This window comes from Streptopelia decaocto, assembly GCF_964273445.1.
Source record: "Streptopelia decaocto genome assembly, chromosome: 2".
NCBI lineage: Eukaryota > Metazoa > Chordata > Aves > Columbiformes > Columbidae > Streptopelia > Streptopelia decaocto.
Genome location: NC_138655.1, coordinates 107,701,827 through 107,716,113, shown reverse-complemented (window position 1 = coordinate 107,716,113; position 14,287 = coordinate 107,701,827). Strand labels below are relative to the sequence as shown.

Genomic DNA, 14,287 nt, shown 5'->3' with positions numbered 1-14,287 from the left:
ACTCTGTCCACACCGAGTAGCCGGTCCCAGGAAGGGACACCTGGTCCCCACAGTTGATCCCAAAGAGATAAAAAAGGAAAAAGGCAGAAAAGCCCAGAGGCCTCTGCAAAACGGCAAAGGGCCGAACAAAACACCCCACACCAAAACCTTCCCCGGCTCTGACAAAAAAAGAGCAAAGAAAAAAAACTACGCGCGCAAGAGAAAGTGCCCTAGAGAGTGAGAGAGATCCCCTCCCTCCCTAAATAATTAGTGTGACGCTAATAGGATGAAATTCTTGTATTGATCAGCCTGGCTGTCAGTCCAGCTCTGTCGCAGCTCTGCCCCCCTTCCTCGATACGTCACATCTGTGGGCAGAGCAGTCAGAATGCCCCTGGCTCTCAGACCAGAGCAATTAAAAACATTAGCTCTGTGCTGGGGTGTCATCTCGTGTTCTCAAACTAATTCCAAATAATGAGTGTGCGAGCTGTGAAAAAGAAAGGTTTCTAACTGCATGAAGAAAATCAGTTCACTTTCAGTCAAAACAGCACGATTTCAGGTATGGAGCCCTCAGGGCTCTGTCAGGGCTTTCTTTTCTCTTCTGCCTTCTTTTCCCTTCCCCCCTGCCCTTCCCCCTTCCCTCTCCCTTCCTTCACTCTTCCCTCACTCTTCCCTAAAAACCACTTTCCAGGACACAAAACCCAATGGATACAAGTGTTTCTATTTTATTATTTTATTTTATTTTATTTTATTTTATTTTATTTTATTTTATTTTATTTTATTTTATTTTATTTTATTTTATTTTATTTTATTGTATTTTATTGTATTTTATTTTATTTATTTTATTTTCATTTTATTTTATTATTTTATTTTATTTTATTTTATTTTATTTTATTTTATTTTATTTTATTTTATTTTATTTTATTTTATTTTATTTTATTTTATTTTATTTTATTTTAATTTTTTAATTTACTTCATTTTATGTTTTTTCATGTTCTGTTATTTCATGTCATTTCTGTTTCTCACTCTTTTTCAGAGCCAACGCTCACAGTCCTTAACACAAGCCCATGTATAGCCAGGAGCAGGCTGATGCATTCTTCAGTTTAGCTTGAAACAACAGCCCTTGCAGGCTGGCAAAGGCAAGTCCCAGAGCTGCAGAGAGCAGCAGCAGGAATAGAGGCCAAGCTTTGCCTGGTTCCTGAAGAGGGAGAACCTTGAGAATGAGGCGCGGGACTGATCACGCACAAAAGAAGAAGAAGAGGTATGTGGTACTGTGGAGTCTTTTGCAAAGCATCACATGTAGCGATGACAAGCAGATGTTTTGCCTTGCGCACCTTGTTTGGCTGCTGTGCTTCTTGGGCAGGGTGCACGAGAAGCGCTCTGGTCCCTGCCAGGCGCTGGTGTTGCCCGCAGGGAGAGGTGCCGAGTGGCAGCTGCGAATCCTTCCTGTTCCTGGCAGGACACCAGTGGCTGCTCCAAAGCACTGGGTCCCCATGCAACATCTCTGCATGCTGTTTCCTACATCTACCTTCTTTGCCTGTAACTTGTTTGGGTTTTGCCTGTTTCTTTCTACCTTCTTTGGTGTTCTGTTTTTGTTGTTGATGTTGTTTCTATTGTTGTTGTTGTTCTGGTTTTGTTGTTTTTTTTTTAAGTTGGTTTAATTTGGTTGGTTTAGGTCAGTTTATATGAGGTGGTTTTGGTAGGCTTTTTGAGACTGGTTGTTTGACAGCGTATGACGTTGTTGGTAGGTTGTGTGTTCATAGGTCACTGCAGGCTGGTTGTTTTAGGTTAAGGTTTGTTAAGCTTGGTTTAGGTTGGTGGTCTTAGATTGCTTGTTTCAGGTTTGATGGTGTCGAGGGTTAAGATTGCGGGGTGACAATAAAACCCTGGCAGATGTATTGTTAACCCCCTCTCCCCCCCCCACTTCCCCCTTTTGCCCCTCCCTCTCCCCCTTCCCACTCAGGACAGGCGATTGGAAGGAAAAGAAGAACAGAGAGAAGAGAGAAGAGATTGGCCACTTCTCTCGTTCAGCAATGTCCAAAGCCAGCTGGATGGCTTTCACTTCTGCACACAGCAGCTTTCCACCTTCGATGTTTTCCTACAAGACAACAAGATCCATCTGTGAACAGTGCATACTGCTTATCAGTCTCTGAAAGAGCATTATACGGTGGTGCTTCTTCAGCACGTTTTACTTCCTCATCTGGAGACATCCCAAAGTCTTTGCTTTCTGGCCAGTCTGTAATCACTTCTAAGATACCTGGGCGATTGGGACTTCCAATTCGAGCTCGTTGTGTGATCAGTGCAATCCATTTACTCCACGTAACTTCAGTTGCATGATGTGGAGAGGGAACCGTCCCTTTGAACATCCAGCTCAGCACCGGCAGTCGAGGTGCCAGGAGGAGCTGTGCTTCAGTACCGATCACTTCTGAAGCAGCTCGAACTCCTTCGTATGCTGCTAGTATCTCTTTTTCAGTTGGAGTATAGTTGGCCTCATTTCCTTTGTATCCTCAACTCCAAAAACCTAAGGGTCGACCTTGGGTTTCTCCTGGTGCTTTCTGCCAGAGGCTCCAGGTAAGTCCATTATCTCCGGCTGCGGTGTAGAGCACATTTTTAACATCTAGTCCAGTCCGAACTGGTCCAAGGGCCACTGCATGAGTTATCTCACGCTTAATTTGTTCAAAGGCTTGTCGTTGTTCCGGGCCCCACTCAAATTGGTTCTTTTTACGAGTCACTCGATAGAGAGGGCTCACAATCTGGCTGTAGTCAGGAATATGCATTCTCCAAAAACCTACAACGCCCAAGAAAGTCTGTGTCTCCTTTTTATTAGTAGGTGGAGACATTGCAGCAATTTTGTTGATCACATCCATTGGGATCTGACGACGGCCATCGTGCCATTTTATTCCTAAAAACTGGATCTCTCGTGCAGGTCCCTTGACCTTGCTTCGTTTTATGGCAAAACCAGCATCCAAAAGAATCTGAATTATTCTCTCACCTTTCTCGAAGACTTCTGTCGCTGTGTCGCCCCATACGATGATGTCATCAATATATTGCAAGTGTTCTGGAGCTTTACCTTGCTCCAGCGTGGTCTGGATCAGTCCATGGCAGATGGTAGGACTGTGTTTCCACCCCTGGGGCAAGCGATTCCACGTGTACTGGTTGCCTCTCCAGGTGAAAGCAAACTGCGGCCTGCACTCTGCTGCTACAGGAATAGAGAAAAATGTATTAGCAATGTCAATTGTAGCATACAACTTAGCTGCCTTTGACTCCAGTTCAAATTGCAGTTCTAGCATGTCAGGCACAGCAGCACTCAGTGGTGGCGTAACTTCATTCAGGCCACGATAGTCTACAGTTAGTCTCCACTCATCACTAGACTTACGCACTGGTCAGATTGGGCTGTTAAAAGGTGAGCGAGTCTTACTGATCACACCCTGGCTTTCCAATTGACGGATCAACTTCTGGATAGGAATCAAAGAGTCTCGATTGGTGCGATATTGCCGGCGATGCACTGTCGTGGTAGCAATTGGCACCTGCTGATCATCAACCATCAGCAGTCCTACAACAGAAGGGTCATCTGAAAGACCAGGCAAATCAGACAGCTGTTCAATTTTCTCAGTGTCCACAGCTGCTATACCAAATGCCCACCTATACCCTTTTGGGTCCTTAAAATACCCTCTCTTGAGGTAGTCTATGCCAAGGATGCACGGAGCATCTGGACCAGTCACAATGGGATGCTTTTGCCAGTTTTTTCCAGTTAGGCTCATTTCAGCCTCTACAACAGTCAGTTCCTGGGATCCCCCAGTCACTCCAACAATATTGATGGATTGCATTCCTTTATAATTAGAAGGAATTATTGTGCACTGAGCACCAGTGTCCACTAAAGCTTTGTACTCCTGGGGGTGTGTTGTACCAGGCCATCGTATTTGTACAGTCCAATAAACTCTGTTATCCCTTTCCTCCACCTGGTTGGAGGCAGGGCACCTCTAACTTCTGTTTTGCACAGTCTCTGGGTGTGAATTAGAGGTTCCTTCAAGAGCATCAGAATCTCTTCTGCTCCTTTTGTAAACTGGAGCAGCCACCTTCCTAGGAGTTTTTCCTTTTATCTCACGTACTCGTTCTTGAAGTTCTGAGGTAGGTCTTCCATGCCACTTATTCATGTTTTCTCCCTGCTCATGTAGGAAGAACCACAGTGAACCTCTTTTTGTGGGCTGCCTCTGTCCTCTCTCTCGAGACTGGAAACGCCTTTTCCTAATAGCTGAAACATAGGTTTGTGCAGGTCGTGAATGATATGTGTCTTCTCTGAGTTCTTTGAATTCTTGCAATAGCTTTTCAAACCAATCATCAGATTTTTCACACAGTTTCTCCACAGCAGAGACACAAGCCCGTAGAGAACCAGCAAGGCTGTCCTCAAAGTTCCGGAGCTGCTCAATCACTTCAGTAATATTTTGTATACCTCGTGATGACCAGACCATTCCTGCCAATGACTTAGCATATGCAGGTGGTGACTTTGTACAAATCTGCGCCACAGAGGTCGTGTACAATTGATTCTATCTGGGTCTGTCCCCTCTTGGCTGTTTGGTCCAAAATAAATGATCTCTCGCACAGCTAATTCTCTCAGGAACTGAATACCTCTCTCCATAGTATTCCATTTCCCTAACTTGGATATACAATCTTCCTTGTAGGGAAATGTTACTTTCATAGCTGCCAGGAGTCGGGTCCAGAGAGTAGTGGAATTAGACTTTCTTGAAATTGCCCTATCAATGGTGGAATCTCTTGACAGAGATCCCAGCTGCCTGGCTTCACCACCTTCCAATTCAATTGTTTCTGCCCCATTGTCCCAGCATCTGAGCAACCAGGTTAAAATATTCTCTCCTTCACGACGACTAAAGTCTTTTCGCAGATCTCTCAGCTCACCTGGAGAAAAGGACCGAGTGGTGGTCACTTCATCTCCTCCCTGTCCTGATGGTGCCCCTTGGGTTGATGTTGGCCCTGTGCCATCATCTGCTGCACGGGTAGACTTTCTAGTGACTTTCTTACAACCGGCAACTGATGCTGATATGGGTTTACCATCATTTGATTCATTTCCAGAGTCTGAATGACTGTCACAGTGGTTACTGTGGTTATAGCAGCAACAGTGCCCAGTGTGTGAAGAAATGGGGGCTGCCTTAGCCTTTGAGGCTGGAGAAGTAATGTTATCAGCAGTGGCCTTGGCAGAGGAACTCTGCGTAGGAGCTGTAGCTTCAGCCTGCGAAGTGGCTGCAGCAGCTTTTGCTGTTTTGCTCTTTCTCGAGCGGCTAGGAGAGCTTTTTGCTAAAGCTTCCGAAGACACGCCGCAAATCTCAGGACAACAAAGAGACACAAACCTCCTGTTGAACGCCATTTCTCTTAACAGAAGCACAAACTGACACACATTCAGCAAACCAGATAACACCATCACAGTTCTATCAAAACTCCAAGGATATTCAAAATTCTCTAAAACATTTGCGAACTCTCCTAGCAAAAAACGAAAGTATTGTTAGTCAGCCTTTCTAAAGATTCACTCGACCAATTAGCAAACACAGAGCCGTACTGCTCTTTAATCTCTCCTGGACGCCTTTCAAGATAAAGCAGAAGCGAGTAGAAATTCATTAGCGGCTGCAGTACAATGAAATAAACCAGTGACAAACCACACAGTATCATCATAACCATTGTCCAGTTCCTTGTTCTTATATAATGAATACTTTGATTTAAAAAGAAAGCCCAACACAGATATGGAATCAGTGAGCACAATGTAGAAAATAACTGATACAACTTATGCCATAACATCTTTAAATCAATGTAATTCACTTTGCCTTAATACCACTAAATAATGTCCGAAGCAAACAGATGCGCGAGTATCACAACTCTATGAGTTGGCACCGTGCCAAGAAAACTGAAAGGTATGTTAGAGCAGTAGAAAGCCAAAAATCTTTAAATTTACCCCTTTCTCTGGCCCCACGTTGGGCGCCAATTTATCTGTCGAGGGTTAAGATTGCGGGGTGACAATAAAACCCTGGCAGATGTATTGTTAACCCCCTCTCCCCCCCCCACTTCCCCCTTTTGCCCCACCCTCTCCCCCTTCCCACTCAGGACAGGCGATCGGGAGGAAAAGAAGAACAGAGAGAAGAGAGTTGGAAAAATTAAAGGTGTTTTACTAATGCTACTAATAAGAATAGAGAAAATAATACAAAATATACAAAACCAATCTGGAAAGTCTCAGCAACTGCAGAGCCGACACCCAAAGTCCTGGATTGGACTCTGCAGTCAACCGGAGCTGGATTCAGTCTCTCACTAGGCCTCAGTTCTCAGGGACGACCAGCAAGATCCTCTCCTAAGGTCTTCCATAAGCAAAAGGGAAAAAAAGGGAAAAGGGACAAGATCCTCGTGATCTCCCACTTTTATATGAAGTATTCACTTGAATGGAATGTTATACACAGTTGGTCAGTTTCTTAGTCACTTGTTTCTTGTCACCCCTCTCGCGAGATGTCCATCCATGCTTATCAATAACTTCACATTCCATTGCTAGGTTTACCAAAACATGTATCTGGTTCTCCAGGAAAATGCAGTTAATATGAAGGCTTTAGCTGACAGGCAAAATTCACTGAAAGAGAAACCTGTTTTTAACAAAACCAGGACAGATGGTTTAGCTTGGTTTTGGTTGTTTAGTTTAGGTGGGTTGGTTTAGGTTGTTTGATGTGATTTTCTTACCGCTGATCTATGTTGTTTAGCTTCGGAGGTTTATTTTTCCTGGTTTTGCTGGGTTCTTTGGTTGGTGCTGTTTTCTGACGATTCTTTAGCCAGGACTGCGTTTCCCTCGCTCTGCCTGGCTCCTGTGCCCTCGGTGCTGCAGGCAGAGCCCTCAGCCCTGCTGCGCTGTGCAGAGGAGCTGCTCCTGGGCAGAGCTGTCTCTCTGCAGCGCTGCCGCTTGCCATGAGCTCCCTCTGCCCCAGGAGCCCAGCCCAGCTCAGCAGCACAGGAGCAGCTGAAGGCACTTTAATGACCCCTTGGGTGGCTTTGCTGCTGAGTCCATGAACCTCAGGTCCCAAAAGGAAGTTAAGAAACCTGTCAAGAAGTCAAAGTCAGATTGAAACTCCAAGACTCTTGTAATATTATTGGGTCTCACTGAGAGACACTACTGAGAAAGTGTGCCCAGGGTCTCAACAGAGCAGAAAACTGGAGGCAGAGATGACAGGTCAGGAAAAGCAAAGTAAAGGTGGCTCTGATGCTGCATAAACCTTGATTTGTGTCATTAATGAAAGGACCAGCCAGTGATTTATTCTTACCGCACTAAGTTCTGCTTTGAATACATACAGAAACATGGAAAAAAGCCAAATAAATTGTATTTATGAAGACGGACTTTCTGTTACTACCCATGCTATTAAAAAAAGAGAATAATAACTGTTTTAAAGAAATAGAAACCCATCTGAATTAGTTGGTACACAATAATTGCAATTTGCATTAAAATAAAGACAAAATATGAAAAGCACGTAAGAGACACATAGTATTCGACAAAAGTGGCAAATCCAGATCCAGACCATTTAGCAGTCAAGTATTTCCTTGTGTTTCTCATTTATATAATATTTGAGCAGCAGAATGACAGTGTTTGCAAACCTGGAGAAAAACACCACCCCTTTACCAAATGTAAATTCATAGTGGTGAAGCAACGGTATTTAAATTCACGGCAATCTACTAAAGACATTTTTGTACTCAGAGGGGCCCCAACAAAATCACTGCAATTACACGGTTTTAGGAACAAATCCCCAAGTATTTAAGGACACAACAAGGAATCACGGAGCTGCACAGAAGTGTCCTCACAACAACAGCATGACTCACTTTTTACCTTGCTGAGTCCAATATTCACAACATTTACTGGAAAATACTTTATGTTAACGATTGGAAAATTCATACAAGGCTGCATTGGTTAAAATTCAGCATGGTGTGTAGGAAAAAGGGTGGCATTATGTTTTTACATACTGCTTTTGCTGTTCTGCTCAATGGCTCCTTTTGACTTCTAGAAGGAGAAATAAAGGTTATCAGAACTTAAATAAAGCATCCAGACCCAACAAAAAGCAGTGAAACCAGATTCTAAAACGTGAACATCAAACTTTATGTTCTGATTACCTAAGCAATGTGGAAATCTATTCTTATACATAAACTCTTCTCTCCAGGTGCATTCAGTGCAACTGAAAAATAAACCAAACCAAAATTACATTCGTATTTGGTGACTAATCCCTCTAATTAGTCATCTGAGGAAAACACAACTAAAATCTCTTTAGAAGAGTGTTTCTTTGTGGAAGCCCAAGCACTGTGATCAAGTCTTTGCCATGTTTAGCCACGAAAGCGCCAAAATACATAACAAAATACATAATATGTCATAAAATATATGCTATATTGACTAAAAATAGCAGCAGAAATGTCATTTCAAAACATTTACAAGGGTTTTGTGTTATTTCAGAGCCCTGCAACAGATTAAAAAGAAAACAAATAAAAAGGTCTGAACTACCAGAAACTGCTTTAAGTGCTTTTAAGTCAACTTGAAAGAACGGCGATATTTTAGGAAATATTTATGACACTTGAAAACCTGCTGAGATTCCACATACTCATTGATCTGTCACTTTGTTCTTTCATATTCATTTGATCTTCATCTTTAGTGTGCAAAAACCTCAGATTTGGGGCCTACGAATACCTGCTCTATTCCCCCCTTACCCAAAAGGAAGAAACTGTCAAACACTGAGAGTGAGACTATTCCAGATGGGAACAAATTCCAAGTTTATGCTACAATGTCTTTACTATAAAAGCAAACACATAAACCAAGGAATCTCTCCGTGTCCAGGACATGGGATCTACAACTTGGGTCTCAGAACAACCAGCCCCAAGAACAAACCCAGTTGAATCATCCAAAGAGTCACCGCTGTCCGAGTTTGAACCTCATGTCCTGAAAAAGTGGGAATGAAAAAGTAGGCCTAAATATGTAGGCTTATAAAATGTAAGCCTAAAAACGTACAGAGTCACAGAATCACAGTCACAGAGTCACAGTCGCAGAGTCACAAAGTCACATAGTCACACAGACACAGTCACTATGTCACAGAGTCACAGAGGCACTGTCATAGTCACAGAGTCACAGTGTCACACAGTCACAGGGTCACTGTGTCACAGAGTCTCAGTGTCACAGTCAAAGAGTCTCAGTAACAGTCACAGCATCACAAAGTCACAGAGTCAGAGTCACAGTCACACACTAAAGAGCCCCAGCTCCCTCAGCCTTTCTTCATAAGGGAGATGCTCCACTCCCTTAATCATCTTTGTTGCCTTGCGCTGGACCCTCTGCAGCAGTTCCCTGTCCTTCTTGAACTGAGGGGCCCAGAACTGGACACAATACTCCAGATGTGGTCTCACCAGGGCAGAGTAGAGGGGAAGGAGAACCTCTCTCAATCTACTAACCACCCCCCTTCTAATCCACCCCAGGATGCCATTGGCCTTAGTGTCATCAGCAAACTTGCTGATAGTACACTCTGTTCCCTCATCTAAATCATTAATGAGTATATTGAATAATATTGGCCCCAGTACTGACCCCTGAGGCACTCCACTAGATACTGGCCTCCAACTAGACTCCGCACCTTTGACTACCACTCTCTGGCTTCTCTCCTTAAGCCAGCTTGCAACCCACCTCACTACTCTATTGTCCAGACCGCACCTCCTCAATTTAGCAACTAGGATGCTATGGGAGACGGTGTCAAACGCTTTGCTGAAGTCAAGGTAGACCACATCCACCACTCTGCCATCATCCATCCACCTTGTTACATTCTCATAAAAGGCTATGAGGTTGGTCAAGCATGACTTACCCTTAGTAAAGCCATGCTGACTGCCCCTAATAACCCTCTTATCCTTGATATGCCTTGAGATGGCACCAAGGACAAGCCGTTCCATTACTTTCCCAGGGACAGAGGTGAGGCTGACTGGTCTAGAGTTACCCGGGTCCTCCTTCTTGCCCTTTTTGAAGACTGGAGTGACATTTGCATTCCTCCAATCCTCAGGCACCTCTCCCGTTTCCCAAGACTTGGCAAAGATGGTGGAGGGCGGTCTAGCAATGACTTCAGCCAGCTCCCTCAGCACATGCGGGTGCATCTCATCTGGATGCTCAAACTACTTAATTGCTCCCTAACCCAGTCCTCATTGACTAAAGAAAACTCCTCCACTGACCTGGCTTCATCCGGGGTCTCAGGGGTACAGGGCTCCCCAGGACAGCTCCAGGTGCCACACGCCTGGCTGGGGCCGGGATGCGCGGGCCCCAGGGCGTGGGGAACTCTCGGTGTGGGTTTTGCCCCCGTCAGCACAGGGGCCTGGAAATTAATTCATTACCAATCAAATCTGAGTGGAGCCATGAGAAATAAAAGCTCAATCTTAAACCACCTTCCCAGCACCCCTCCATCCAAAGAGCTAGAGTAAGAAAAATGTTGGGCAAAAGGGTTTTGCTTAAAAAATGGTCAATAAGGTTTGTCTTTGCAGTATCAAAGGTTTGTTTCTCAGGCCTCAGATCCTTCAGCAATGTGGTGGGTATTATTTAAGCCCCAGCAAATGGGTTTGTTCCATTTTTCATTAAAGAAACACTGGGATGGGAGACTCTGAAATAGCCCGATTTTCTGTAATTTACACCGAAGCAATGGAGATGAAGGAAGATGTTCAAGCTGGACGTGTCTCCTGGCGCCATGATGTTGACATCAGGAGCTGGAGGAGCAGTTGGAACTTTCGAAACGTAACATTCTATACTGGCCGGCAACCGCCTTTGTTGACTCGAGTGGCTGCAGGAGGCACCAGCTACTTGATGCTGGTGCCTTTTGCTGACCTTCGACGTTGGCAAAATGGGGGAAGTTGGGGAAAACTGCGCTTTCCAGCGTTCCCCAAATGCACAGGTAAATGCCGTAGATCTTAGAGTGCTTTGGATCCTTGATTTATTGATACAGCCATGTTGACAGAGAGGTCTGTTATGTAAACGTAGAAGCTGATCTGTCTCTCTGGGTCATGGTCACATCTGTAGATGAAATATTGGGTTTTTGGAAGTGGTGGGAAGAGGTAATGATCATCTGAACCATGGGAACTTCTCATGTGAACTGTGCTCAGGTACTCAGGGAACACATAAAAGTCATGGGTGAAGATCACTCATCTTTCGTATTGAATCAGGATTGTCTTGATTTTGAATATGTAGGCCACGTTTATAATTTCTGCTTTTAGTTCCTTCCTGAAGTACTGCAAAATAAGTTAGTGAGAAGAAAGTCGCGCAATGTGTGTTTGCCCTGTATTTAAATTCCACCTGCTGGAAATCCAGGGTTGGTGTTGGGCTCTCCATTATTGCACCCATTTCGACAATGGGGATTTTGGCATTAATGCCCGGGAGCTGGGCTTTGGCTCCAGACCCCAGTGTGTCTCAGGGGATGGCCCCGTTGGACTGACTGCAGTCCAAACGTGGCGTGTTTTGGAGATGCTGCTTTTAGACCCAGCTGTTCATGTCTGAATCTGGGTGAAACTTACCTTCAAATGCACAAACAGCTGGGAGATGGTGTGAGCAGCGCAATGGCAGCAGTCTCAGAACACCAATTCCCAAACTTGTAGTTTTTCAGGTTTTTTGGGCATCTTTCTGGGTTTGATTTCCTACTCCTTATTTCCCAAGGACCCATGTCCATTAATGGCAAGAGAGTCTAGTGTAGGATTTGCACTTGTACAGCTCATCTCCTTTGGGATTGACCTGAGTATCCTGTTGTGCAGGAAAGGAAACTCAACCACATGTCAGTTAAGTAACTTTCTGCCCAGCATCTCATGGAAAGTCTGCAGTACAATAAGTAAACGGCTTCACACCCCATCTGGTAACAGTTTGACATCGTGAAAGCTCAATTGACCTAATTCAGGATAACTTTAGAGTTATCTGGAGCTTATGATAACTTTTAAGATCACTTTAAGAGTTCTAAAATATCGGAACACAGTCCCACAAAATCTTGTTAATATAGTCACAGCAGCAGACCGTGTCCTGCTCCATTTAGTCCATTTTTATTGTTCTGCTTACAATAGATGACAACTCTTTTTTCCTGCAGCAGAAGTACAGCCAGATCTGTTTCTGGGAAAAACAAGCCTCAGGCTGTTTGAGGATCAGTTGTCCATACCAGCACAGCAAACCTCGAAACATAAATGGACTTTTCCTGCCACCTAATACCAGTGAGTGAAAATGTTTTCTCTACTATTTGTTCATTAGAGTAAGTACATACACAAGAATGTCCTTGCAGTGCTTAGTAATGTCTATGAAGGTTCAAAAGGTACCATGGTAAATCAATGGCGTAGGATCTGCTACTGCAGTTCAAAGCAAAGAAAGGAATTGTATTGGCATTGGAATAGTGTTGCCATATGACTTTTTGAGCTGTCATGTTACGATTCTTCATGTTGCAGGAAAGATGGTGTCACAAGTGGTGATTTAGGTTGCTAGGATCCACAGAGTAGAAATGTTGCAGAAATCATTTGCAAGGTTATGTAATATCTGAAAATCAAATTACTTTTGGAAAATAAAAAAGCACCATTACAAGTTGTTTTTTTGTTTTGTTTTGTTTTTTGTTTTTTTTTGGTTGGTTGGTTGGTCGGTTTTGTTTTTTCTCATTCCTTTCTAAGAGGAGCTCTTGGCTTCCAGGAGTCCTGTTAGACAGCTGGAACCTGGAGCAGGGAAAGTGTCCAGGGCAGGGAACCAAGACAGGTGTCAGAAATCAGGCAGAAGCTGGAGTGAGAGCAGCGTGACTTGTCACAGATGGAGGAGCAGGGGGCCTAAAATTGAGTTGTTCATGGGCCTGAGCTCCAGAGCTGGAGACCCCTGGCAGCTAGGGCTCTCCTAAACAAAACGTCGGCACATTTTGGGTGTGTTGTGAGTCAGAGAAGATGCCCTAGAGGCCCAATGGACATGGGTAACCTCTAGAAGAGTCATGTCCAACAATCAGAACAAGAAATTAGATCCAAACCTTTCTCTTTTTACTGAAAAATGCATACATTCAAAGTCCATGTGTCCCAGAATAGCATTGCAAACATTTTAACTGCATTTGTCCTTTTTAATACTTAGAAATCCTGTTAAACCAATTTAAGGTAGAGTTGGCTTACACTGTCCGGAGCTAATAACATGCTGTTCTGGGCAGTGACACAGTTACCTATCAAGTTAAACTTCTGTATCTTACATTTTCTTGCATGAGATACAACAAATCTGATCTGCAGGAGTGTCACTAAAATAGGTTTAGTATGATACACTGTAGTGCTTTATCTGCTCTTTCAGAGGAGTAGGTACACACGCTTTTTCATCCTTTCTGTTGTTGCAAGATGCTCTCCTGCCAAGCTTGGCAGAATAGTTTTCCCAAACGTCATAATCTGCCTATTTAATGATCCCCTCAATATGACAAAGATTTCAAAACTGTACCTGTATGTCTGAACCTGGATTTGATATTCTAGTTCCCTTCTAATAAAATAATGTTCTTTTCTGCAGATGTGCCATTGCAACAGGGTGGCCAAGAAAGGACTCGGCATCCAGCACATCTTCAAGATTCACTCAGAAACCAAGAGAATCTTCCCCTACCAGTTCACGCCCCACTGATTATAAGCCTCAACAATGCTGAAGATGAGCAGGACAATGAAGAGCATGATGACAAAGAGAAATGTAAACAGATTATTTTTTCTTTTGCAAAGAAGTAGAATAGAATAGGGCCTTTTCTACACTTCACAACTGATTTGTTGTAAAAACCATGACCTACTTAGAAAAGAGTTGTTGACAAGTTTTGAAAATAGTTTCCAGCTAATCCCAAAATGTTGGAACTGTTGGTCACCAGTTGTGAGGCATCATTCTAACTCCTGTGAAATGCCTACCTGTATATTTCAATAGCGTTATCATCTACATACCTCTTTTGGATTAAATAAAGTTTAAAATGTGATCCACAACTTATATGATGTGATCCGCAATTCAGGTGGTCATCAAATACTCTTCAAACTTGCTCTAAATTTGAGGACACAATTCACTAGATTAATTGAATGTCTATGAATTTTGATATCTATATATATTTTTTTGTTTTGGTTTTGTGCTTTTTAAAAGCAGCTAAATGGTTGACTGTGTCTCACTTAGAGATGAGGGTTTCCTGGGGAAGAATTAATTGCATGTTCCCAGAGGGTGAGAGGACAACTACCTGTTAGTGATTCCTGACTCGCTTTCAGTAGGAGTGAGTCCCATGAATTCAAACCAAATAAAAGCCGGGGCTTTGCTGATCTCAGTAGCCTTAACTGAGACAGATAA

The 14,287-nt window shown here is 43.5% G+C and overlaps 1 long non-coding RNA gene across 1 annotated transcript in view; it reads left to right on the top strand.

The window, feature by feature from the left end:
• The first annotated feature begins 1,067 nt into the window (after positions 1 to 1,067).
• LOC309436610 overlaps positions 1,068 to 14,287 on the top strand; it is a 72,092-nt gene continuing 58,872 nt past the window's right edge. Inside the window, exon 1 of the long non-coding RNA XR_014183379.1 lies at positions 1,068 to 1,237. This is a non-coding gene — a long non-coding RNA (uncharacterized lncRNA). The remainder of the gene's footprint in view (positions 1,238 to 14,287) is intronic.